Genomic DNA, 27,024 nt, shown 5'->3' on the forward strand with positions numbered 1-27,024 from the left:
CCCAAGATTACAGCCATCCATTTCTGACTTATTTAATTTCCAGACATTCTTGCAGGATTTGGGTGATGACAAAAGCTAGTTAAAACAATACTCAAGTCTGGGATTTAGAAAAGCACTGGCCTCTGACCTCAAACCAGAGCCTCTAATCAAAGTCCTGACCCTGACTCAAGTCAGTGAGCGTCCTCCCTTAGCGATATGGAAATGACATTTTATTTGCCTATAAGCGTCTGTCAGCACCTGCACCAGATTGAAACTTGGCAGGCAAAATGAGGAAGGGGTCATACTTCTTCAAACTCTATTTTTATGGTTTGAACCTTTTGACTCTTTAAAGGAATAGAACAGGAGATCGAGTTAGAGAGCTCACAGGAGGAGATGAGAGAAGAAAAAATTAAACAGACGGCAGTGTCTTCTGATGGTTATTAGGTGCCATCAGCATTTTGTAGTGGAAGAGGCAAAGACACGGGTAGGTTGGTTGGCCCTGCCTGTGATCTCGGAGCAACAGAAGAAGGGACAGGCCTGAGGTTTTAGGGAAGGACAGAACGAGAATGCAGCATCTGAAGTGGGTGCAACTTCGCAAGAATCTAGATTCAAATAAGAATCTATACTTAGAAGTCTGAATCTCTAGGTTCTTAATTGTGTGCTTTTACAGGAAAAAGCATCTCTGGGCTTCATGTACATGCGAGTAAAACTCTTTACTGGATCAGCTTTTTTTAAAAAAAAGAATTTATGTATTTGGCTATGTTGGGTCTTAGGTGCAGCCCCCGTGATTATGTATTTGGCTATGTTGGGTCTTAGTTGCAGCCCCCGTGACTATGTATTTGGCTATGTTGGGTCTTAGTTGCAACCCCATGATTTCCATTGCTTCATGTGGAGTACTCTGTACGGCCCATGGACTTCCTAGTTGTAGCACTTGGGCTCCAGAGTGAACAGGTTCCAGTAGTTGTGGCCTGCAGGCTTGCTGGCTCCACGGCATATGAGATCTTGGTTCCCAGATCAGGGATCGAACCTTGCATTGCCTGGCGAGTCCCTAACCCCTTGACCACCAGGAAAGTCTCATTTACTGAAGCAGCTTTGATCCTGGTCTTGAAGCTTAATATTAAACATATTTTACTGAGATGACTAAACTGTCCCTGTTGAGCCTGCCGAAACATCTGCTTCCTTATTGATGCCTCCAGTTCCACCGTCCCTTTGAATTAGATGGTGAATTGATTATGTATCACATGTCAATCCCTGTCAACTGGTAGCAGCTGTCTGAATGACTATGTCGAAACAACAGTGAGGTAGGAAAGGACTCCCCCAACTGATTAGCAAGATGAGCAAGAGAGAAGAGTGACTACGCTCCGTGGGTTAAGGCAATGTGCGTTGCAGGACCCATACCTCTGGGAAGGGCAATTTATCAAGCTTTTATATCATCAGCGTCTCAGGTGAATTCATATCAGATCATTTCCAGCGCTGGTTTCAATAGGCACAGCACACTTCATAAAAGCAAAAGTCAGGATAGATGGTTCAAGCAAGGTTTTGCTCATTTTGCCTTTTTTTCCTGATTTTTGTGAATTAAATAATCTATGCAAGCTCTTACAAAGATATAAAACTAACATTTAAGTAAGCATGTAATGAATCACAACATACTGAAATGTATGGGGAACACTCTAGGAAAGGTGAAAAAGAATCCAAGGCATACAGTCTCCAAGGATGAATCCAAAGCCCAGGAAGATCAGGTCTGGGTGGGAACTCGAAGCTTTCACAGGCCATCAGAAGGCCCTGGCGTCTGAATCAGGGTGGTTTCCTAACTGGGTAGAAAGAAATCATGAAAAGGGAAGTGAGATGTCACCGACACACTTCGCTTATTCCACAATTTTGCTTTTAAAAGAAACTTCTCCTGCAGGGCTCTGCTCTGGGGGTTTCCTGGGGAGAAATTCAAAATTCTAGACAGCATGTTGGGGCAATTATTAAGAACTTACATTGTCAGCCTGGCTTCCCCATGAGTTACAAAGCATACAGTGATGTCTGCTGTGTTTCAACAAAGCCCACGAAGATTAAGTTTCTCTATACTGGGATCAGATCAACCTTTCAAAAAAACTTTCTTTTAACTATTTACAAAATTTTGGTTTGAGAGCCAATAAAATTAGTACACCAAGTCTACAACGATAATGTATAATTATCTTATATAATGTATAACGATACTGTAAACGCCTCAGCAAGAAAGGAAAATGTCTCGGAAAAGGTCCCCAGCCTTCTTACTCCAGTTCTCTCCATGCTTTTTAAGACTTTTTGCCTGGAATGCTCTTTCTCCTTTTGGTACATATCTCTTTTATATTAATTAGCATATTTTACTGTCCTTTCTCCTTTGTCTATTAAACCATTGTTGTTGTTCAGTTGCTAAGTCATGACCAGATTTTTGTGACCCCGTGGACTGCAGCACGCCAGACTTCCCCGTCCTTCACTATTTCCTGGAGTGTGCTCAGACTCATGTCCATTGAGTCATTGATGCTATCTAACCATTTCATCCTCTGCCACTTTCTTCTCCTTTTGCAGTCAATCTTTCACAGCATCAGGGTCTTTTCCAATGAGTTGGCTCTTTGTTATCAGGTGGCCAAAGGATTGGAGCTTCAGCATCAGTCCTTCCAATGAATATTCAGGATTGATTTCCTTTTAGGGTGGACTGGTTGGATCTCCTTGCAGTCCGAGGGACTCTCAAGAGTCTTCTCCAGCAACACAAATTGAAAGAATCAATTTTCTGGCGCTCAGCCTTCTCTACGGTTCAGCTGTCACATTCGTACATGACTACTGGCAAAGCCATAGCTTTGACTATACAGACCTTGGTCAGCAAAGTGACGTCTCTGCTTTTTAATATGCTGTCTAGTTAATACGATGTCTAGGTTTGTCATAGCTTTTCTTCCAAGGAGTAAGTGTCTTTTAATTTCGTGGCTGCAGTCGGGAGACTCTCAAAATCAGAGTGTGTGAAAGCTTTATTCTGTCCACATATACTTCACGAACACTGAGGAAGTGCTGGTCACCATGCCAGGCACCAGTGATACAACAGAAAATGAGGCAGACAAGACCCCTGACTGCACAAAGCTGTACCCTAAGGGATCTAAGCCCAGTGACTAGCAGCAGTAGCAGCGCAATCAAGACCGCAAGTCTAAATAAACAAAGGGTAAATGAAGCTACTGCCAGGAATTTGAAATTTAGTTGCTATGATTAATTCAGCAACACGTATGTGAAAGGTAATTTTTTAAAAAAAAAGAGCAGAAATAGAAAATGTCAAGTCATTTGCATTGTGGTTATATCCCAAGTCATTCTGCTATCTCTAACAGCTATTATTGGAAGCATGGGAGGAAACGACATTCCTAGAACCCAAGTAGATTTTGTAAAAAGTAGTCAATGTGAAATGATGCTAATATCAATTAAAGAAATGACTACCAGGCTTCCCTGGTGGCTCATTGGTAAAGAATCTGCCTATAAATCCAGGAGACACAGGTTCGATCCCTTATCTGGGAAGAGCCCACGGGCCACAGAGCACCTAACCCCACGGACCACAACTATTGAGCCTGCACTCTAGAACCTGGGAGCCGCAACTCCCGAGCCCACGAGCCCCAGAGCCCGAGCTGCACAAGAGAAGACCACTCACCACAACCAGAGAAATGCCAGCAACAAACACCCAACACAGCCAAAAATGAATAAAGTTAATTTTTTTAAAAAAGGAAACCAGAATTGAAAGAGACACGTGTACCCCAATGTTCATCACAGCACTGTTTATAATAGCCAGAATATGGAAGCAACCTAGATGTCCATCAGCAGACGAATGGATAAGAAAGCTGTGGTACATATACACGATGGAGTATTACTTAGCCGTTAAAAAGAATACATTTGAATCAGTTCTAATGAGGTGGATGAAACTGGAGCCTATTATACAGAGTGAAGTGAGCCAGAAAGAAAAACACCAATACAGTATACTAACGCATATATATGGAATTTAGAAAGATGGTAATGATAACCCTGTATGCGAGACAGCAAAAGAGACACAGATGTATAGAACAGTCTTTTGGACTCTGTGGGAGAGGGTGAGGGTGGGATGATTTGGGAGAATGGCATTGAAACATGTATATTATCATATGTGAAATGAATCGCCAGTCCAGGTTCGATGCATGATACAGGATGCTCAGGGCTGGTGCACTGGGATGACCCAGAGGAATGTGCTGGGGAGGGAGTGGGAGAGGGGTTCAGGATGGGGAACATGTGTACACCTGTGGCGGATTCATGTCAATGTATGGCAAAACCAATACAGTATCTTAAAGTAATTCGCCTCCAATTAAAATAAATAAAGTTACATTTTAAAAAAATTTTTAAAGAAATTATTACCAAAAAATTAACTAAGATCCTTATAAATGTAAGGCATGACTACTGACTTCTTACAATGTGCCTTGAATTCACTGTGTCTAGAACATGGACACGAAGGACAAAAAAGGCTTTGTAGTCAGGAAGACAATATGCAGTAATAGGTTGTTTTTGGTTTTTTTTAGAACCTTTCTTTTATTGATAAAATGTAGTAAATTAATCTTAGTGAATTTTCCCATACCTTAGTAAGCCCAAACATGCTTCCATACAAACAAGAAGTCCCCATGCCCACCACAATAAAATGCAAAGTCTGGATATTTTAATATATGAGGAACATGAAAATACAGCAGTGCTTCCCCCAATTTTTTCCCATAGAACAATGGTCCAGTGAGTTGTTCCTTGTAAAGAGTGTTGCTGTTGTTTAGCCACTAAGTCATGTCCGACTCTTTGCGACCCCGTGGGCTGCAGCACGCCAGGCTTCCCTGGCCTTCGCTGTCTCCCGGAGCTTGCTCAAACTCATGTCCATTGAGTCAGTGATGCCATGCAACCACCTCATTCACTGCCGCCCCCTTCTCCCCCTGCCCTCAATCTTTCCCAGGTTCAGCGTCTTTTCCAATGAGTCGGCTCTTCGCATCAGGTGGTGAAAGGATTGGAGCTTCAGCTTCAGCATCAGTCCTTCCAATGAAAAGAACACAGAGTCTGGGAAACGCATCACTCATAAGGCCCTCTTGGAGCTTTACAAAGCACACCATCATATTAATGTCCCTGGAAAGTTCTGCAGGAAAGAAATATGTTGAACTTTGTCATCATCTCCCATGCTTATTTCAACCACTGAATTCTTCTTTGAAGTAGTAGCCTTTCGGTTAGTATAGGAAAATCTGCTTTGAAGTTCAATTTACAGTACTCTTCTACTTAGTAGTGACCTGGCAAATCAAGACATTCTCGAGGTAAAGCAAGATAGTAGTGTCAAGCAATAGAACTATTTTTCCTATGAAAGTATTTGTAAATAAAACATGCTGCACAAACAGCAATCTTAGTAACATTCTGCATTTTATTTCTAAATGAACCCATCACCTCACCACTAGATGGCAACGTAATTCCATTTAAGTTACTCTGTGTGTTGGGCGGGGTGGGTGTGGGGGGGTGTGTGCGCGCGCGCATTTTATTTCTATATGAAATGATCACCTCACCACTAGATGGCGCCATAATTCCATTTAAGTTACTCTGTGTGGGGGGTGTGTGGGGGGGGGTGTGTGCGCGCGCGCGCGCGCGCATTTTATTTCTAAATGAAATAACCACCTCACCACTAGATGGCACCATAATTCCATTTAAGTTACTCTGGGTGGGTGGGTGTGTGTGTGGAGGGGTGTGTGCGTGCGTGCGCGCGCAGTTTATTTCTAAATGAAGTCATCACCTCACCACTAGATGGCAACATAATTCCATTTACGTTACTATATGTGTGTCAGTGTGTGCATAATTCCGTTTAAGTTAGTGTGTGTGTATGAAAGTGAAAGAGGAGAGTGAAAAAGTTGGCTTAAAGCTCAACATTCAGAAAACTAAGATCATGGCATCCGGTCCCATCACTTATGGCAAATAGATGGGGAAACAGTGGAAATAGTGTCAGACTTTATTTTGGGGGGGTTCCAAAATCACTGCAGATGGTGATTGCAGCCATGAAATTAAAAGATGGTTACTCCTTGGAAGGAAAGTTATGACCAAACTAGATAGCATATTCAAAAGCAGAGACATTACTTTGCCAACAAAGGTCAGTCTAGTCAAGGCTATGGTTTTTTCAGTGGTCATGTACGGATGTGAGAGTTGGACTGTGAAGAAAGCTGAGCGCCGAAGAATTGATGCTTTTGAACTGTGGTGTTGGAGAAGACTCTTGAGAGTCCCTTGGACTGCAAGGAGATCCAATCAGTCCATCCTAAAGGAGATCAGTCCTGGGTGTTCTTTGGAAGGAATGATGCTAAAGCTGAAGGTCCAGTACTTTGGCCACCTCATGCGAAGAGTTGACTCACTGGAAAAGAGTCTGATGCTGGGAGGGATTGGGGGCAGGAGGAGAAGGGGACGACAGAGGATGAGATGGCTGGATGGCATCACCGACTCGATGGATATGAGTCTGAGTGAACTCCGGGAGTTGGTGATGGACAGGGAGGCCTGGCAAGCTGTGATTCATGGGGTCGCAAAGAGTCGGACACGACTGAGAGACTGAACTGAACTGAACGATGTGTGTGTGCGTGTGTGTTTTCCTTCGTATCTCACGCTTTGCAACACCAGGGACTGTTGCCTGCCAGGCTCCTCTGTCCATAGAATTTTCCAGACAAGAACACTGGAGCGGGTTGCCATTTCTTTCTCCGGGGACTCTTCCTGACCCAGGTATCGAATCCATGTCTCATGTTTCCTGCATTGGCAGGCAAGTTCTTTACCAGCTGAGCTGCCAGGGAAGCCCCGTTTATGTTACAACCACACCAAGAAGAATATTCAAGTTTTCTAAGAATGTACATGTGCATTTATTCACTTTCAGTCATTCTTTCAAACAACTTATTAGGAACTTTTAAGTTCTGAGAGCTCTGATGAATGTTGAAAATAGGAGGAAAAATGAGACAGCTCACTGTAATTCGGAGGACTCGCTGTGATACGGGGTCTTTCTTCGGCATCTATGGAGATGAGAAGAGAGCTGCAGGTTGAAGTTTAAAAGGAACAAACGGAGCTTGGAAATGGGTTAAAGATGTTAGCTGTGGACTTTGAAAAGTTACATGAAAACCATCATCCAAAGATGTAAGAATCTTCGTGATGAAATTTGGATAACCGGTACAGTCTCAGCCTCAGTTTGAGGCCAGAGAGGATGCTCCAGGAGACACCGGCAGCAGTGCCTGGTCACTGCCCCGGACCCAGGGCGGAATTGCTCTTGTGTGCCTGCAGCGTGACAGACAGCTGAACTGCTACACCTGAATCAAGCAAAACGATTCCTGTCCTGTTGTGTGTAAGCTGTTTCCATCTTACGTGCCCCAAAGAAGTCCCACGAGCCTCTGATGCTGGTACGTGAACCCCGGCCCTTGGCAGTGAGAGAGGTGAGTCCTAACCACTAGAGCGCCAGGGAATTCCCCAAGCGGCAGGCTTGACTCCATTGTGAGTGCTAAGTCGCTTCAGCCGTGTCCGACACTTTGCAACCATATGGACTCTAGTCCCCCAGGCTCCTCTGCCCACGGGATTCTCCAGGCAAGAACACTGGAGTGGGTTGCCAGGCCCTCCTCCAGGGGTCTTCCTGCATTGCAGGCGGATTCCTTATTGCTGAACCACCAGGGAAGCCTCAACTCCAGAGGGGGCTGAATATAAATGCCCCCCGGCTCTTTACTGCCGCTCTTTACTGGCCGCTTGCCAGATTCTGCTCCCTCAGATCACCGTCTCCCCAAAAAGAGAGCCGTCTGGGACCCTGCCAGCCTGTCCTGAATCAATCTCCTATGCCTTCCACACACACAGACACACACAACGCACACATAGAGGCACGATGATCGATTGCCTAGAGTGAGTTCCCCCAGGATTGCCTCTCATCCTCGTGTTTCTCTAAACTTAACCTTCGGTTTTGAGTCACTGAGTTGGCTGTTGCATCAAATGATTCTTTAGTTTTACGAGGTGTCTCCCAGGTGGGATCCGCACAGATACAGGTGCCGGTTGCTAATTTCTATAAAAATAACCACCCCCAGAGGAGTGTCATTTAAGAGTTCTTTGGGGGGAGAAAAAGAGTTCTTTGGACTTCATCTTCAATAGTAGCCAAAGAATTCAAGGGACAGGTTAATGCAGAAAATCTTTTGCAGTTAATATGTAACTAAGAACATTCGGAATGCAACACACAGAGTTTAGGTGATCTGGGTACAGCGGTGGGAGAGCAGCGATTGTAAAATTGAGATATTTAACACGTACACTGGGATTCCCAGATGGCCCAGCGGTAAAGAACCTACCTGTCAGTGCAGGAGACGCAAGAGACTTGGGTTCGATCCCTCGGTCGGGAAGAACCCCTGGAGGAGATGGCAACCTGCTCCAGTATTCTTGCCTGGAGAATCCCATGTGGCCAGAGCAGCCCGGTGGGCTACAGTCCAGGGCGCCACAAAGAGGTGGACTCGACTGAGCGCGCATGGCCGTAACATGCACACGCTCTGTCGGGGGAGACTGAGGGGAAACAGGTGTTCAGCCTAGAAAAGCATTTCTCAGTGGATTTCCTATGATGTCAATGTGGGTTAAACTTTAAAACATTTAAAACCCGACTTACAAGCATTTGTGGATTCCAGATTGAGATCCACATAAGAGCAATGTTTTCTGCTAAGACTCAGAACGTTCTTTCATAAATGAGAGTTTGTTTCCCACTAAATTGATCTTTACACAGTTGGCTGGTTTTGGTAACTACAGATGTGATGGGAACAGGGAAAAATAAAATATGGATAAAAATAGGGGAAAACCCAATAATCCCTGGATTCCTGGGAAATGAGGATGTCCCATCAATTTAAAAACCATATTTTTTAATTGAAATTTTACTTCAACTGCACAAATGAAGGTAGCGTGTAGGAAATTTAAATGACACAATACGGTAAAAATAGCAGAGAACCAAAAACTCTAAAAAGGAAGTACACCCAAAGCGCAAGAACTCAACATTCGTGTTTAGTCTTCAGTTTTGAGTGACACTTGCTGCCTGCAAATTTAAGGCACAAAATAACTCAAGCATAAATCAAAATGAAGAGCCTGGAAATTTTCTGATTTCCTAAATTTTCAAAAAACTCTATCATTGCAGCATATAGGCTTTCTCCCGTTTTAATCTTAGAAGCTTCAAAAAGGGGCTGGATTACATACACACACCTGAGCGCCCACACAGTCACGCATGCACACACACAGGCACACACATGGTGATAAGCAGAGTATCTAGGTCCTTCTTCCTACCACCTAAGTCTCATCTTACTTATTAAAAGTGTGCACAGCCCCTCACTGGTTTCCCTTTATCTAATGATTTCTGTCACCGTAATTGCTATCATCGTTACTTTACTAGTATTGCAACTTAAAATTTAAAAGCAGTTCTGCAGGTGTTAGCCCACTACACAGCCCATGGATCTCATCTGGTCTGCCACCTGCTCTTGAAATAAAGTTTGATTGGATATACTCTCATTTGCTGTAAATTGCCTATGGCTATTTTTGCGCTATAATGGTGGAGTTACAAAGGAGTGGCAAATATCTAAAACAGTTACTATCTTGCCTTTTACAGTAAAAGCTTGCCAACACCTGGTTTTTATAGTTTTGTACCATTTTTAACCCTATTTTTGGTAACTGTACTATGGTTATGTTAAATGTTAACATTAGGGATTAATAGAGTACAGAAACCCTTTATATAACACTATTTTTGCAACCACTCTACAGTCTTAAAATCAGAAGAGCTGCTTATTGGAAAAGACTCTGATCCTGGGAAAAACTGAAGGGAAAAGGAGAAAGGAGAAAGCGGTGGCAGAGGATGAGATGGTTAGATGGCATCACCGACTCAACGGACATGAATTTGAGCAAACTCCGGGAGGTAGTGGAGGACAGAAGAGCCTGGCGTGCTGCAGTCCACGGGGTCGCAAAGAGTCAGACGTGACTTAGCAACTAACCAACGAGAAGGCCTTGAAAAGGTCACTACATATTAGTATGACATGCACTACGGTGTGCAATTTAAAAAGCTAAATTTGTGGTGGTTGTAATTACAGTATAAACATGTCCACATCCGTAAATCTAAAAAAGGTTGAAAACCTACAATGAAGCTACAACATGCTTTTTAAACACTGTATTTCTATTTATTCTGCTGCATCAGGTCCCCGTCGCATGAGGCGGGATCTTTCGCTGCAGTGGTAGGCTTCCTAGTTGAGGTGCTCGGGTTCAATCGTTGCGATTCACAGGCTTAGGTGGGATCTTAGCTCCCAGACCAGGGATTGAAACCTAGTCCCCTGCATTGCAAGGCGATTATTAACCACTGGACCAGCAGGGACGTCCCAAATCTACAATATATTGTTTTACATTTGACCACTGGTTCGTATCTGTAGGAGTCATAATTTGGTAAAGCATTGTAATAATTTAGGAAGGCATCTAAATCTTTTAATTCTGGACGAATTTCATGCTTGAATCTATGAAATTGCATGAGGACTAAACTTGAGAGACTTCCTATCATTCTAAAATTCCTCACTCTGGACAAATCATTTTTAGGACACTTTCTTATAAATATCACCCTCTGAAAGCATATACAGTTCCACTTATTCTGTGTTTTATGATCTTAACCTACATAGGGCTGATCTCAATTATTATCGCAACATCAAATAGGACAGGGAGACAAACCTGAACCACTTACAATACAACAGTATAACTTGCGAAATTCTCTTTTATTTAGTTAGTTATTTACTTCTGGCTGTGCTGGGTATTCGCTGCCATGTGTGGGCTTTTCCCAGTTGCAGCAAGTGGGGGCTACTCTTCGTTGTGGTTGGAACTTGTCAAATTCTTCACCAATGTTCTCTGAAAAAAACTTCTCAAGTCTTTCTCTTCTTTTTTTAAAATAATTTTATGTGTTGTTTTTGGCTGTGCTGGGTCTCTGTTGCTGCTCAAGCTTCTGTCCAGCTGCAGCGAGCAGGGTTTAACTCTGGTTGCTGGGGCTTCCCGCAGCAGGGGTTTCTCTTGTTGCAGAGCAAGGGCTGTAGGGCACTCGGGCTTCAATAGTTGTGGCACACGGGCTTAGTTGCTCCACGGCAGCTGGGATCTTCCCAGACCAGGGATCGCACCCATATCTCCCGCAAGGGCAGGCAGATTCTTAGCCACTGAGCCGGCAGGGAAGCCCTCTCTTCTTTATTTTAGCAATGGATTATGGAAAATGTGCGATTTTTTCTTGACATGAAAATATTTCACTGCACAGTGATCTTACCTGATGGATTTCGTATTTTCTACATAACTGATAGAGGAACTCCTATATGATTGTCTTCCATGTCGCTATAAAGGTCAGGGGGAAAAAAGCAGCAAATTGGGAGAGAAACAGCCAGAGCAGCAACATCTGAAGGCTTTCAAAGTATGTTGGTTTTCTCCCCTCCTTTCCAACTGTTTGTCTCCATCATCTTACAGCTCACAAAATGTAAAGGTTTCATTGTTGTTGGTGTTCTTTGTAGGTTTGTTTTTTTTTTCTCTCCAGATTAAAGTCCTATGCCTCCTTAGTTTGTTTCTCTAGGCAACATTTGACTTGCTCACTTCTGGCTTGATTGCATCACTGAGCTTTTCTTTTGGCTTAATTCTTTTCTTATTTCATCTAAAATGTCCTGCTTCAATCTGTCCTAGTCCAGGCCCTCCGTCTGGACTCTGCCGGCACCGCCCTGTGACCAGGGTGCAGAGTTTGGTCTGTGTAATGAGTCACAGGGCCTGTGGTCAAAAAGATCTGATTTTTCTTCGGAGAATCACGTCTGGAAACAACAGGTGACTTGCTGCCATTCCTTGTATTCGTTCTTTCCCAAGGTTTTCTTGTCGGTTCAGGTGTACGGTTGAAGAGGCCTTAGAAGTTACAGGCTCTGAATCTTCATTTTTGTCCCTTTTTGTTGTTTCTATTGTTGATCCCTTTTCAGCAATTCTTTTCCTCCTGGCCAGCAGGGCACTCATTTCTTCCACTAAATCAGTACCCTCTACAGGAAGGGGTCCATTTCCACAACCGATATCTCCTTTAGATGAGGCCGAATTCCTACCAAACTTCCTCCACTTGGAAAGAGGCCTTCTCCATCCATGACACTCTGCTAAGTTTCGGGCCAGCAACTGCAGCTGCAAGTCCAGTTAAAGAGCGACTGTCTTCAGCCGTGAGTCCCAGGGCAGGGGGTGGTGGTGGGGTGGGGATCCAGATGCAGGGAGCGGAGGAACAGGAAGAGGGGTGGAGGAGGAGGGGGTGCTTGACTAGGAAGAGGTGGTGGAGGAGGTGGAGGCCCTGAGGATGGAAGTGGAGTGGGTGGAGGGGACCCTGGGGGAGGAGGGGGGCAGGACCCTGATGCCTGGGCAGGACCTGGGGGGGTAGTGGAGGGGTGGCTGGGGTGCAGGTGGTCCCACGACAATGCCTTGAGCAGCTGCATGCAAGCCCGGCTCCGAAGCAGAGGAGGGCCCCAGCACAGAGTTCAGAGGACTCTCCACCGAGGCAGAGGCGGGGGCATTTGGTATTCTCTGCTCTCGCGCCCGCTCTAGCTGCTCCTGCGCTGTTGCCGTCCCCTCACCAGGTCCAGTCTCTGAAGCCTCTCCCGCTCCAGTGACCCTGGCGTTCCCGCCCCTCTCCAGCGGCCCCTGTCCCAGTCGCTCCCTCCCTGGCCTCGCCCTCTCCCTTCTCTCTCCAGCCTTTCCCACGCCCGCTCCTTTTACGGTTGCTGGGCTTGTAGCTGCCTTCTTTGAATTTCCAAATTGTGATGGGCCATTGTGAACTTGGGCAGGCAGTCGGGAATTTTGCCATTTCCTATGAATTCAACACTTCTAAGGCATGCATCAGGGCACTTGTGAAGACACTGGCATCTTATTTGCTGCCAGAGTTGAGACCCTACACCTGTCTAGCGTCCCGCCCTGGGTGGAAGGTCTGAGTAGCTTGATTGTATTTCAACCCTTTAGGAACAATACAACTTATCCTGATCTGATGATGGTCCTGAATCTTCCTGCCCACCGCTCCGAATGTGTTGCTGCCTGTATGATGATATATATGAACTCTGATGAACCCAGCAGAACCGCCAGCTGGCACCCACTTTTTACTGGCATCATCTTAAACCCTTATAGCAGCTCTTGCCTGACGGATATTCTGCTTAGTTTTTATTTTAAACATATCATATCACTCCCTTCTCCTCTGCAGTTTTTGCTGAAAAACCAGCTGACAACCTTATGGGAGTTCCCCTGTATGTTATCGGTTGCTTTTCCCCTGTTGCTTTTAATATCTTCTACTTTTAATTGTTGTCATTTTGATTACAGTATGTCGTGGTGTATTCTTCTGTGGGTTTATCCTGTTTGGAACTCTCTGTGTTTCCTGTGGGTGACTGTTTCCTTTCCCAGGTTAGGGAAGTTTTCAGCTATTCTCTCTTCAAATATTTTCTCAGGCCCTCTCTCTCTCTTCTCCTTCTGAGACCCCGATAATGTGGATCTTAGGGTGCCTACTGTTGGTCCAGAGGTTTCTTAAACTGTCCTCCTTTCTTTCTTTTTCTGCTCCACAACAGTGAGTTCCCCTACTCAGTCTTCCAGCTCGCTAATCTGCTGCTTCATTTACTCTACTACTGATCCCTTCCAGTGTGTTTCATTCCAGTCACTGTATATTGTTCAATTGTTTTGGTTGTTGTTTATACTTTCTCTTTGTTCAAAAATCCTTCTAACTTATGGATCTCTGCATCCATTTTTCTCCCTAGTTCTTGGATCACCTTTACCACTGTTAGTCTGAACTCCTCCGGTAGACTGCCTATCTCCACATCACTTGGTTTTTCTGGAGTTTTATCTTGATCCTTCATCTGAAACAGATTCCCCTGCCACCTCATTTTGGGTTAATTGTGTTTCTCAACTTTGGAGAAGCAGCCTTCAGTAGGAGACGTCCTATGGGTCCCAGCAGTGCCCTCCTCTCTCATCACCCAAGGGCCAGGGGCCAGCGGTCCCAGGGCAGTGTCTAGCCTGCATTTGCAGACTACAGTCTGCTGGATTGTAGCTTTCTTCCTTCTAGTTTCTGCCCCCTGGTGGGTGAGAGGCTGCTCTAGAAGCCTGTGTAGGCTTCCTAGTGGAGAGCTGATGCCCGCTGATGTGTGGGTGGAGCTGGGTCCTGGCCCTCTGGTAGGCAGGATGGTGTCTAGGTGTCTGTCATGTCCAGAGGTGACTGTGGGATCAGGAAGTCTTTCGGCAACCTGTCTGCTAACGGGCAGAGCCGTGTTCCTGCCTGGTTAGTTGTCTGGCCTGAGGCATCCAGCTCTGAAGCCTACAGGCTGCTGAGTGGAGCCAGGTGTTGCTGCTAAGGACCCAAGCAAGATGCCTGCCTCAAGGAGAGTTCATGCAGAAGAATAACCCCCAAAATATCTGCCACCAGCTTTTGGACCCCAGCAGGAGCCACAGCTGCGCCCCACCACCCCAGGAGACCTTCCAAGACCATCAGGTAGGTCTGCTCCAGGCTCCTCTGAAATGGTTGCTTTTGTCCTCGATCCCAGTGCCCGTGAGATTTTGTGCAATCCCTTTAAGAGTTAAGCCTGTCTCCCCTGGCCCTGTGGCGCTCCTGCAATTAAGCCCTGCTGGCCTTCAAATCCTAATGCTCCTCCCGATGCCAGACCCTCGGGTTAGGAAGCCTCACGTGGGCCTCAGGACTCTCACTCCTGTGGGAGAGCGTCTGTAATACAATTATTCTCCAGTGGGTATGGGTGACAAGGGGTTGATTATCTTACAGGTACAATCCTCCTACCATCTTGTTGCCACTTCTTTATGCCTTTAGATGTAGACGATCTGCTTCGGCAGGCTCCGGCCTTTTTTATCGATGGCTGTCCAGCAGTTAGTTGAGATTTTGGTGTGTCCATGAGAAGAGGCTAAGCTCAAGGTTTTTCCACTTCACCATTTTGAAAGAACTACTTTTTTTGGAAAAAAAAAAATAAAGAAACATGACTACATTAAATAGGCATGTGGATTTTATGACACATTCTTATTTTTTTTAAGTATTTTATTAATTTTTCTGCTCAGCCATTTACTATGTAACAGAATTTTAAATCTTTTTTTAATTGTTTTTTTATACATTAAAAAAATTTAAGTATACATCATAGGAGTGAGCAAATGCAGTGTATGGGAAGCGCTGTGATAGACAAGTACCTAAGAAATTACCATTGTCTGTTCTAAGTGGCACGAAGGTCACAGGTTGTGTGACTCGGAAGTCAACTCTGACTCAGGGAGGACATGCCAGTCCTCAGACCCTGGGAGCGCCTGGAGTGGGCTCAGCTCTGAGCTTGGAAATTAAGGAGAGATGAAGCTGAAGATCCAGCCTCTGTCTGACTTTCAGACCACAGATGCTAGAGCTTCAGTGCCAGGAAAGAGCTTGAAGGTCAATGTGTACAACACCCTCTCCTAAGTAGCTGAGACAGAGACCCTGGGGCACTCAAGTGACCTGGGGGGACTTCCCAGGTGACAAGAGGTGAGCTGGGACAGAGCCAGACCTTGAACCCTGGTCTTCTACTGTCCAGCTGAGGTTCTTTCCAGTATTGCATCACCAATTTTGGAATTTAGAAAAGATCCTCCCTTAACTTTTTCCCTGCTGGTTCCCAGCTGGCTGCTTATCTTCAGGCAAGAGCTGATGTGTGAGTGGATGTCTCCTGCAGGGTTCCCAGAGGAGACACTCCGAGGCAGAGATCCACATGCAGGACATTTGCCGGAGAGTGCTGTCAGAACGAGCACCTTGAAGGGACAGAGAGAGGCAGGATGGACAGAAAGAGAAGCTGGAGCCTCAGATATTTCCACTCGCTGCCCTGGAGTGGAGACGGTCCCTCAGGGTCGTTCCAGATCCAACCCAGGAGGTGAGACCTTCACACTCCCCACACTGACCACTCACTGGATGCAGGGGGCATAACCACAGACCAGGCAGCTCCCTTTAGCTGAGAGCAAAACTCAGTGAGCTAACATCAGGGTGTGCAGGGTTTCACTCCTTTCTGGTGACTCGAGGGGAGAATCTGTGTCTGCTTTTTGCAGCCCCTGGAGACTGACCACACTCATGGCCCCATCTCCACCTTTACGTGCCAGTCATTTCAAATAACTCTGACCTTTCTTCGGTCCTCTCGTCTTTCCAACCTCAGCAGGGACGTGTTCTCTTTTTAAGGACTATGTGATTAGACAGGGCCCACCTGCATGATCCAGGCTCACCTTGCCATCTCTAGATCCTTACTGTACTCATACGTAGTACAAAGTCCTGCCATGTAAGGTCACAGGTTCCAGGGATATGGAAGTAGATATATGGGGTGGGGGGGTGGGGGCATTATTCTGTCTGCCACAGTGTGAATTAAATATATTATAAGAATACTCCATATGGTCATAGCAGCATTATTCATAATAGCCAAAAAGTGCAAATAACCCAAACGTCCAGCAACTGATATGTGTGTGTGTGTATATAATGTTGTTGTTCAGTTGCCAAGTCCGACTTTTCAAGACCCCATGCAGGGCAGCACACTAGGCCTCCCTGTCCCTTACCATCTCCTGGAGTTTGCCCAAGTTCTTGCCCATTCAATCAGTGATGCCATCCAATCACTTCAGCCTCTGTTGCCCTCCTCTCCAGCCTTTAATCTTTCCCACCTTTAGGGTCTTTTCCAAAGAGTCGTTTCTTCATATCAGGTGACAAAAGGATTGGAGCTTCAGCTTCACTATCAGTCCTTCCAAGGAGCATTCAGGGTTGATTTCCTTTAAGATTGACTCGTTTGATCTTCTCCCTGTCCAGGGTACTCAAGAGTCTTCTCCAAAACCTCAGTTCAAAAGCATCAATTCTTCGGTGCTCCGCCTTCTTTACAGTCCAGTTCTCACATCCGTACATGACTACTGGAAAGACCACAGCCTTGACTATGAGACAATAACAGGCAGGAAGGCCAGGGGTTTCCTAATGGGGGAGATAGGCTGCAAGTGTCAGACATTTCTTATCTCTCTCTTAAGCAGCAGGAGGAAACAAACTAGTGTTACATTTTTCCCCTTCTCTATACAAACTTAAAAAGAGGTTTTTCTTAAAATTCTGTGTTGCCATAATGACACCTGGTTCTACCTGAACTTAACTTTTCTCAAACCTTGAGCTAACCAATGCATTTTTCTTATGGAAATGTTTGTCTTAAGCTATGTGAATGTGCTGTGTATTTACCCCAGACATTGTCTTCAAGTTGGTTCCGGTTCCGCCTAAAGGCTCAGAACTGACTTGACAAACCAGTATGTGATACTCCTGCATTGTTCTCCTAATCCATGTTAATGAAACTATGTATTTGTATGGAAATCTGCCTTTCTTCAAGATTCATGTCAATCCTTTTATGGCCGGGATGACTCACCTGGTGCCAAGGTTATCTCAAAACGCATCTTGTGGGTAAGGGGCTGATGCCATTCTCTGAGTTTTGAGACATTTCCTTTCTTTAATTAGCAGACTGCTAGTAGCTATATAACATCCAGCAAAAGACTAGCGGGGGGTGGGGGGGCCCTCTTTCTAACCCCCTTCTGATGTCTGTGTCAGAAGCTTTCCCTATCTCTTTTATACTTCAATAAAACTTTATTACACCAAAGCTCTGAGCGATGAAGCCTTGTCTCTGGCCCCGGATTGAATTCTTCTCCTCCAGAGGCCAAGAATCCTGGCTTCTTTCGTGGTTTAGCAACAACCTTGCAACTATATGGGCCTTTGTTGGCAAAGTGATGTCTTTGCTTTTCAATACATTGTCTAGGTTTGTCATAGCTTTCCTGCCAAGAAGCAACTGTCTTCTAATTCAGGGCTGCAGCCACCATCCGCAGTGATTTTAGAGCCCAAGAAGAGGGACTCTGTCACTACTTCTATCTTTTCCCTTCTGTCATGAAGTGATGAGACCCAATGCCATGATCTTCGTTTTTTTAATATTGAGTTTTAAGCCAGTTTTTCACTCTCATTCTTCACCCTTACCAAGAGGTTCTTTAGAAGCAATAGTTAGAACCTTGTATGGAACAACTGACTGATTCAGGATTGAGAAAGGAGTATGACAAGGCTGTTTACTGTCATCCTGTTTATTTAACTTACATGCAGAGCACATCATTTGAAATGCTGGGCTGGATGAGTTACAAGCTAGAATCAAGATTGCCGGGAGAAATATATAAATGTAGTATAGCTAAATCTATAGAAACATAAGTGGATTGGCAGTTTCCAAGGGCCGAGGAGGCGGAAATGGTCAATGACTTTTAAGGGTGGTAAAAATGTTCCCAGATGAGATTGTGGCGACTGTTACACAACTATATGAATACCCCAAAGTCACTGAATGGCACAATTTAGAGGCAGGGATTTTACGGTATGTGAAGACTATGTTAAGAAAGTTGTGGGGTTTCCATGGTAGTTCAGAGGTTAAGAGTCTGCCTTGCAGGGCAGGGGACACCAATTCGATCCCCAGTCTGGGAAGATCCTATGTGACTGAGAACAACTAAGCTCAGGTGCCACAACTACCCAGCCTGCGCTCTACAGCTGAGAACCACAGCTACTGAAGCCGGTGTGCCCTGGAGCCTGTACTCTGAAACAAGAGAAACCACTGCGATGAGAAGCCTAAGCACCACAACCAGAGAAAGCCCACACAGGAACAGACTCAGCACAGCCGAAAAATAAACAAACAAAAAACTTATTTTAAAAAAAGTTGTTTAAAACTGCCTTGCAGGAGATTCCCTGGTGGTCCAGTGGTTAGGACTCCATGCTTTCACTGCCGAGGGCCCAGGTTCAATCCCTGGTTGGGGGGCTAAAATCCTGCAAGCCTGGGAGTGCGGCCAAAAGAACAAAAGATGCCTTAGAGGTAATGTGTCTTTCATTTTATATCAAGACAGTTAGGCATGAGCAACAGGGGTGGCCTAGCCTAGCCAACAGGATGCATGCGATCTCTAAACCCCATCCCAGACACACCCAGGAGAGCTCACAGACATGCTACAAAAATAACCACAGAGACTTTTCCAACTCCTGCATATGCACCCTGGGCACACAGAGGCTTCCTCACGTAAATGTAGGCAGCTAGGAGCCCACTAAGGGGCCACTAATATTCTATATGTACAGACATCTGATTATAATAGACCGAATTATGGGAAGGTGTGCACAACAGAGCCTATAGTTATATAACTTGCAACTGTCAACTGGCCTTCAGCATATGCTCATTTCAATTCCTTTCTTGATTGGTGGTGGGTACAAGCCCTGTTTTACACAGGGCACAACCAAGAGGAGGAGATGGATAAAAAAGGGGAAGCCAAGAGGGATGGGTAGGACAATTTTCTTAGGCGTAGAAAGTATTACAGGGTAGGGGTCGTCCATGTGGGCTGGAGTTGAGCCTTTAGGGACCCACCTTTCCAAACCCTAGTTAGTACTTGAATCCCTGGGGCTTATAGCAGCAGTCCCTCAGAGTCCTTCTGGGTCCCGGTTGACACCCTCCAAGCGCCTTTCTTGTTGGAAGTACCCAATGGCCATAGTGTAAGATCAGAGGCTTTGAGTCTCTGGGTCTAGAAAGAGGTCACTGACATAAACAAAAGGTCTCCCATATAACATCTCAGAAGGAGGCACTTTACATCTGGTTGTCCATATTACTGAGCAACGCTAAGACTGAATTCCAGGTTAAGGTGATGTCAATGGACGGAAACTATATTTTTAACAAGCGCTTCAGAAAAGTCATCTACCTTACAGGGATAATACTACTTCACAAAGGAAGTAATGAGAATGAAATTAGAACATGATATAATTAGTAAAATCATAAATAATGTCCCCTCCCAAGAGAGATGTCCACACCCTAACCCCTGGAACCTGTGATTATGCTACCCGACATGGCAAAAGGAACCTTGCAGAGATGATTCAGTTTACGTATTTAGAGATGCAGAGATTACTCTGGATTATCTGGGTGAGCTCAGCCTAACCACATGAGTCCTTAGATGCAGAGAACCCTTCTCGGAGATCAGAGACAGAGATGACATTGCTGGCTTTGAAGATGAAAGAAGGGTGTCGACAGCCAAGGAATGTGCTGATCTCTAGAAGCTGGAAAAGACAAGAAAAGAGATTCTCTTTTTTGTCTCCAGAAAGAATACAGCCCTACAGACATCATGATATTAGGTCCATGAGACCCTTGTTGGACTTCTATAGAACTGTGAGATCAGAGTATTGTTTAAGCCACTAAATCTGCAGTAATTTGTTAATCAGCAATAGAAAATTCTTACCAAACAGCACAAAACTCAAGTTTCCCCATCCCATGGGTAAAAAGCACAGTCACATTAAAAAAGTGAACAAATTCTACTGACTTCTGCCCCCACCTACTCAGTCCCTGCTGAAGAGTCCCTTAAACTTCTGACGGTTCTCAGGGGATCTCTATTTTCATGAAATAATCTGCTTCTGAAATAATCCATTTCTAAACAGTACAAGTACTCTATCAACTGTTTAAAATTGCTAATAAACAACAATGTCTTACTGTATAGCACGGGGAACTATATTCAATATCCTATGATAAACCGTAACAGAAAAGAATAAGAATGAGCTTATAATAAATGAGCTTCCCTGGAGGTTCAGACAGTAAAGGATCCGCCTGCAATGCCAGAGACCTAGGTTCCATTCCTGGGTCAGGAAGATCCTCTGGAGAAAGGAATAGCTACCCACTCCAGTATTCCTGCCTGGAGAATGCCATGGACAGAGGAGCCTGGTGGGTTACAGTCTGTGGGGTCGCAAAGAGTCAGACATGACTGAGCAACTAACACTTTTTCATATGTATAACTGAATCACTTTGCTGTGTATCAGAAATTAGCACATTATAAATCAACTATACTTCAATAATTTTTTTTAAAAAGGGATTAAAATACTCCCCCCAAAAAAGAGATGCTGTACTAGATAGGCTTGTCTCCTTTGGGGACCACCTACACTAGACACCAGCTCTTGCCAGGTACTCATTCCACCCTTTTGATCACCAGATTTCTGGAAAGCCTTTAAACGGGCACAACTGCTCTGGGGTCATTTATTTGGTGGGGGCGGCAATGCTGGCTCTCTCTGTGAGAGCAGTCTCAGTGGAGCATCTGTGAACCCTCAATGGTTCATAGAATTGGTAATGAACTTGGGCTCTTTCTATTCTAGTCCCCCATTCTGCCTCCACAGGCCTCAGAGTTAAGTCCAGTGGGACTGGGGAGGGAGATAAACCACACCACACCCAGAATGCTCCCCCCGCCCCTACAGTTAGGCCCCATGGCATTAGGTGGTAACAGGTTCCTTCTCTCCCAAAGCAAATTTGTTTCCCAAGACTCTTTTCAGTCCCCTGGCAAACACGTGCGAAGAGCAAGAAGGGAAAGGCAGTGAAAGGTGACAGGAACAGGGCACTGCAGGTGGGCTGGAGGGCTGCACTGCTAGAGTGGGCGTCCTGGTGTTACTGAAAGGGGTTTGTGGGGCCCGGCTGCTCGCCGCTCAAAAGACAACAAATAGGCCAGGTTGGTGGAAAGGAAAGTTTGCTTTATTTCAGATGCTGGCAACTGTGGGGGGAGGGTGGCAGACATCTGTCCAAAGGCTGACTCCCCTCACCCCCTCCACAAGAACAGGGTGAGAGCTTTTATAGACAGAGGGGGGCGGTGGCTATATGCAGAAACAGCACAGTCACCTCCAACAGTCATCTTCAGATTGGCTATCAGTGCTCTGACCAGCGTCATCTTGATTGTTTTCAGTACAGTTCATCTTCAGGTCCAGGGTCCCTTTGTTTTCATTTCTTTGTGGCCAGTTCTTGGAATTGTGGCAACTCGTGTCCTGGGTATGGTCTGGCCATCACGTCGCTAACTTTTCCACCTGGTGTTTTAGTATCTGTAAGACAGCTCCCAGGATACGGCTCAGAATAGTATCTATAGCCCTTGAGAAAGAACTAAAGGTCCTTGACTGTGCTTAACGACTACATTATTATTTAGTCTCTTTTAACTGTTTTCCTTTGTTTCTGCATTTCTCAATTCTCTGATTAAACTTATTTTTTGACTAAAGTTTTCCACAGTCAAAAGGCAGGCAGGGGACATAGTGGTGGTGGGGGGCGGCGGCGTATGGTAAGGAGCATAGGGTCCTGCTCCTTTTCACTAGCAGGAGTGAGCTGGAAAAAGTGGAGAGCAATTACAATAGAGGAATGAAACAGAATGCCAGTGAAGGCTTGCGGTCACTGGTAATAACAAGAAACAATAGAAGTGCTTAACAAATGTTAAGCAGTAGTGGGGGAAAAATACCTTTTCCCCCTGCAGAGGACTATTTTCCTCCAAAACTGAACATCTACTCTACCCTGTGCTGTGTTCAGTTGTCTGACTCTTGTGACCCCATCAGTTCAGCTCAGCTGTCATGTCTGACTCTTTGCGACCTCACGGATTACAGCACACCAGGCTTCCCTGACCATCACCAACTCCCGGAGCTTGCTGAAACTCATGTCCATTGAATCAGTCATGCCATCCAACCATCTTATTCTCTGTCATCCCCTTCTCTTCCTTTCTTCAATCTTTCCCAGCATCAGGGTCTTATCCAGAGTCAACTCTTCGCATGAGGTGGCCAAAGTATTGGAGTTTCAGCTTCAGCATCAGTCCTTCCAATGAATATTCAGGACTCATTTCCTTTAGGATGGACTGGTTGGATCTCCTTGCAGTCCAAGGGACTCTCAAGAGTCTTCTCCAACACCACCGTTCAAATGCATCAATTCTTCGGCACTCAGCTTTCTTCACAGTCCAACTCTCACATCCATACATGACTACTGGAAAAACCATGGCCTTGACTAGATGGACTTTTGTTGGCAAAATAATGTCTCTGCTTTCTAATATGCTATCTAATTTGGTCATAGCTTTTCTTCCAAGGACTAAACGTCTTTTAATTTCATGGCTGCACTCACCATCTGCAGTGATTTTGGAGCCTGCCAAAATAAAGTCTGTCACTGTTTCCATTGTTTCCCCATCTATTTGCCATGAAGGGATGCGACCGGATGCCATGAGCTTCATTTTTTTAATGTTGAGTTTTAAGCCAACTTTTTCACTCTCCTCTTTCACTTTCATCAAGAGGCTCTTTAGTTTTCCTTTGCTTTCTGCCATAAGGGTGGTGTCATCTGCAAATCTGAGGTTATTGATATTTCTCCCAGAAATCTTGATTCTAGCTTGTGCTTCATCCAGCCCAGCATTTCGCATGATGTACTCTGTATGTAAGTTAAATAAGCTGGATGACAAAACAAAACCTTGACCTATTCCTTTCCCAATTTTGAACCAGTTGTTTGTTCCATGCCTGGTTCTAACTGCTGCTTCTTGACCTGCATACAGATTTCTCAGGAGACAGGTAAGGTGGACCTTACCCCATGGACTTAGCCCATTGTGATGCCATGAACAACCTTACCCCATTGTGACCCCATGGACTTACCCCACTGTGACCCCATGGCCAACCTTACCCCATTGTGACCCTATGGACTGCAGCAAATCAGGATCTTCTGTCCATAGAATTCTCCAGGCAAGAATACTGGAGTGGGTTGCCATGTCCTCCTCCAAGGGATCTTCCCAACCCAGGGATGGAACCCTTACCTCCTTGTATTGCAGGTGGATTCTTCCCTGCTGAGCCACTGGGTAAGCCCCCTACTCTGCCCTATATACAACTAAAGCCAGAGTATCTTCCAAACATCCGAATCACAAATGGAAGAAATGGCAAATTCCTTTCACCTATGCAAGTGTGCAGCATTTATGTAATTCCAGCAGGGAGCAGCACCAATGTTTACCTGAATACATTCAGGTCAGTTCAGTAGCTCAGTCATGTCCGACTCTTTGCGACCCCATGAATCGCAGCACGCCAGGCCTCCCTGTCCATCACCAACTCCCAGAGTTCACTCAAATTCATGTCCATCGAGTCGGTGATACCATCCAGCCATCTCATCCTCTGTCGTCCCCTTCTCCTCCTGCCCTCAATCCCTCCCAGCATCAGACTCTTTTCCAATGAGTCAACTCTTTGCAAGAGGTGGCCAAAGTATTGGAGTTTCAGCTTCAGCACCAGTCCTTCCAATAAACACCCAGGACTGATTCCTTTAGAATGGACTGGTTGGATCTCCTTGCAGTCCAAGGGACTCTCAAGAGTCTTCTCCAACACCACAGTTCAAAAGCATCAATTCTTCAGCACTCAGCCTTCTTCACAGTCCAACTCTCACATCCATACATGACCACTGGAAAAACCATAGCCTTGACTAGATGGACCTTTGTTAGCAAGGTAATATCTCTGCTTTTGAATATGCTATCTAGGTTGGTCATAACTTTTCTTCCAAGGAGTAAGCGTCTTTTAATTTCATGGCTGAAGTGACTATCTGCAGTGATTTTGGAGCCCAAAAAATAAAGTCTGACACTGTTTCCACTGTTTCCCCATCTATTTCCCATGAAGTGACAGGACCAGATGCTATGATCTTGGTTGTCTGAATGTTGAGCTTTAAGCCAACGTTTTCACTCTCCTCTTTCACTTTCAACAAGAGGCTTTTTAGTTCCTCTCCACTTTCTGCCATAACGGTAGTGTCATCTGCATATCTGAGGTGATTGATATTTCTCCCAGCAATCCTGATTCCAGCTAGTGCTTCTTCCGGCCCAGCGTTTCTCATGATGTACTCTGCATATAAGTTAAATAAGCAGGGTGACAATATACAGCCTTGATGCACTCCTTTTCCTATTTGGAACCAGCCTGTTGTTCCATGACCAGTTCTAACTGTTGCTTCCTGACCTGCACATAGGTTTCTCAAGAGGCAGGTCAGGTGGTCTGCTATTCCCATCTCTTTCAGGATTTTCCACAGTTTATTGTGATCCACACAGTCAAAGGCTTTGGCAAAGTCAATAAAGCAGAAATAGATGTTTTTCTGGAACTCTCTTGCTTTTTCCATGATCCAGCAGATATTGGCAATTTGATTTCTGGTTCCTCTCCCTTTTTAAAAACCAGCTTGAACATCTGGAAGTTCACAATTCACGTACTGCTGAAGCCTGGCTTGGAGAATTTTGAGCATTACTTTACTAGTATGTGAGATGAGTACAATTGTGCAGTAGTTTGAACATTCTTTGGCATTGCCTTTCTTTGGGATTGGAATGAAAACTGACCTTTTCCAGTCCTGTGGCCAATGCTGAGTTTTCCAAATTTGCTGGCATATTGAGTGCAGCACTTTCACAGCATCATCTTTCAGGATTTGAAATAGCTCAACTGGAATTCCATCATCTTCACTAGCTTTGTTCATAGTGATGCTTTCTAAGGCCCACTTGACTTCACCTTCCAGGATGTCTGGCTCTAGGTGAGTGATCACACCATCATGATTATCTGGGTCGTGAAGCTCTATTTTGTACAGTTCTTCTGTGTATTCTTGCCCCCTCTTCTTAATATCTTCTGCTTAGTTCCATACCATTTCTGTCCTTTATCAAGCCCATCTTTGCATGAAATGTTCCCTTGGTATCTCTAATTTTCTTGAAGAGATCTCTAGCCTTTTCCATTCTGTTGCTTTCCTCTTTCTTTGCATTGATCACTGAGGAAGGCTTTCTTATCTCTCCTTGCTATTCTTTGGAACTCTGCATTCAGAGGCTTATATCTTTCCTGTTTTCCTTTGCTTTTCGTATCTCCCTTCCACAGGTATTTGTTAGGCATCCTCAGACAGCCATTTTGCTTTTTTGCATTTCTTTTCCATGGGGATGGTCTTGATCCCTGTCTCCTGCACAATGTCACGAACCTCTGTCCAGAGTTCATCAGGCACTCTATCAGATCTAGTCCCTTAAATCTATTTCTCATTTCCACTGTATAATCATAAGGGATTTGATTTAGGTCATACCTGAATGGTCTAGTGGTTTTCTCCACTTTCTTCAATTTAAGTCTGAATTTGGCAATAAGGAGTTCATGATCTGAGCCACAGTCAGCTCTCAGTCTTGTTTTTGCTGACTGTATAGAGGTTCTCCACCTTTGGCTGCAAAGAGTATAATCAAATCTGATTTCGGTATTGACCATCTGGTGATGTCCATGTGTAGAGTCTTGTCTTGTGTTATTGGAAGAGGGTGTTTGCTATGACCAGTGCATTCTCTTAGCAAAACTCTATTAGCCTTTGCCCTGCTTCATTCCATACTCCAAGCCCAAATTTGCCTGTTACTCCAGGTGTTTCTTGAGTTCCTACTTTTGCATTCCAGTCCCCTATAATAAAAAGGACATCTTTTGCGAGGGTTAGTTCTAAAAGGTCTTGTAGGTCTTCACAGAACCATTCAACTTCAGCTTCTTCAGCGTTACTGGTTGGGGCATAGGCTTGGATTACTGTGATATTGAATGGTTTGCCTTGGAGACGAACAGAGATCATTCTGTCGTTTTTGAGATTGCATCCAAGTACTGCATTTCGGACTCTTTCGTTAACCATGATGGCTATTCCATTTCTTCTAAGGGATTCCTGCCCAGAGTAGTAGGCATAATGGTCATCTGAGTTAAATTCACCCATTCCAGATGGGTGAATACCAGAATACACTACGGTTCATTACACAAAAATACTGGTATACAGTCTCTCGGAAAAATTCCAACACAAAAGGACACTCTGCCCTTCACTGCCCCCGCCCCCATCACCCACCATCCCATCCCCAAGGCTCCCTTAAGGGTGAATAAAAGGAGACAGAGCGGAGATGCACTGACAGACACCACGACTCAGGTAGAGGTGACGGCAAGCTCGAAACCCCGCAGAGGGCGCCCGTCTGCCGGGCCTCCCAGGACCTCGCCCCTCCCGGCAGGCTGAGACCTGCGTCCCGCGCCGGCGTTTTCAAAATGGAAACAAACCCGGCCACGCCCCCTGCCCCGAGGCCGCTGGGAAATATGGCGCCGCCCCTTGGGGCGTCCTAGCCGGCCACGCAAAGGTTTCCTCAGGTGGAGTCCGCAGGCTTCCCCTAGCCCCTTCTCCCTCGGCTCCCTCCCTGCGCACCTGGTCTCCAGCTAACTCGATGGACACCTCAACGCAGGATCCGGCCGCCCTCGACCTCTCCGGGCTTCTCCACCTGTCCGCCTGCCCCGCC

General features: G+C 45.3%; 1 pseudogene; it reads right to left on the bottom strand.

Moving 5' to 3' along the window:
- On the bottom strand, positions 11,160–13,354 carry LOC102189143 (annotated as a pseudogene).

The sequence above is a fragment of the Capra hircus genome, chromosome 15, assembly GCF_001704415.2.
Source record: "Capra hircus breed San Clemente chromosome 15, ASM170441v1, whole genome shotgun sequence".
In the NCBI taxonomy this organism is placed as follows: domain Eukaryota; kingdom Metazoa; phylum Chordata; class Mammalia; order Artiodactyla; family Bovidae; genus Capra; species Capra hircus.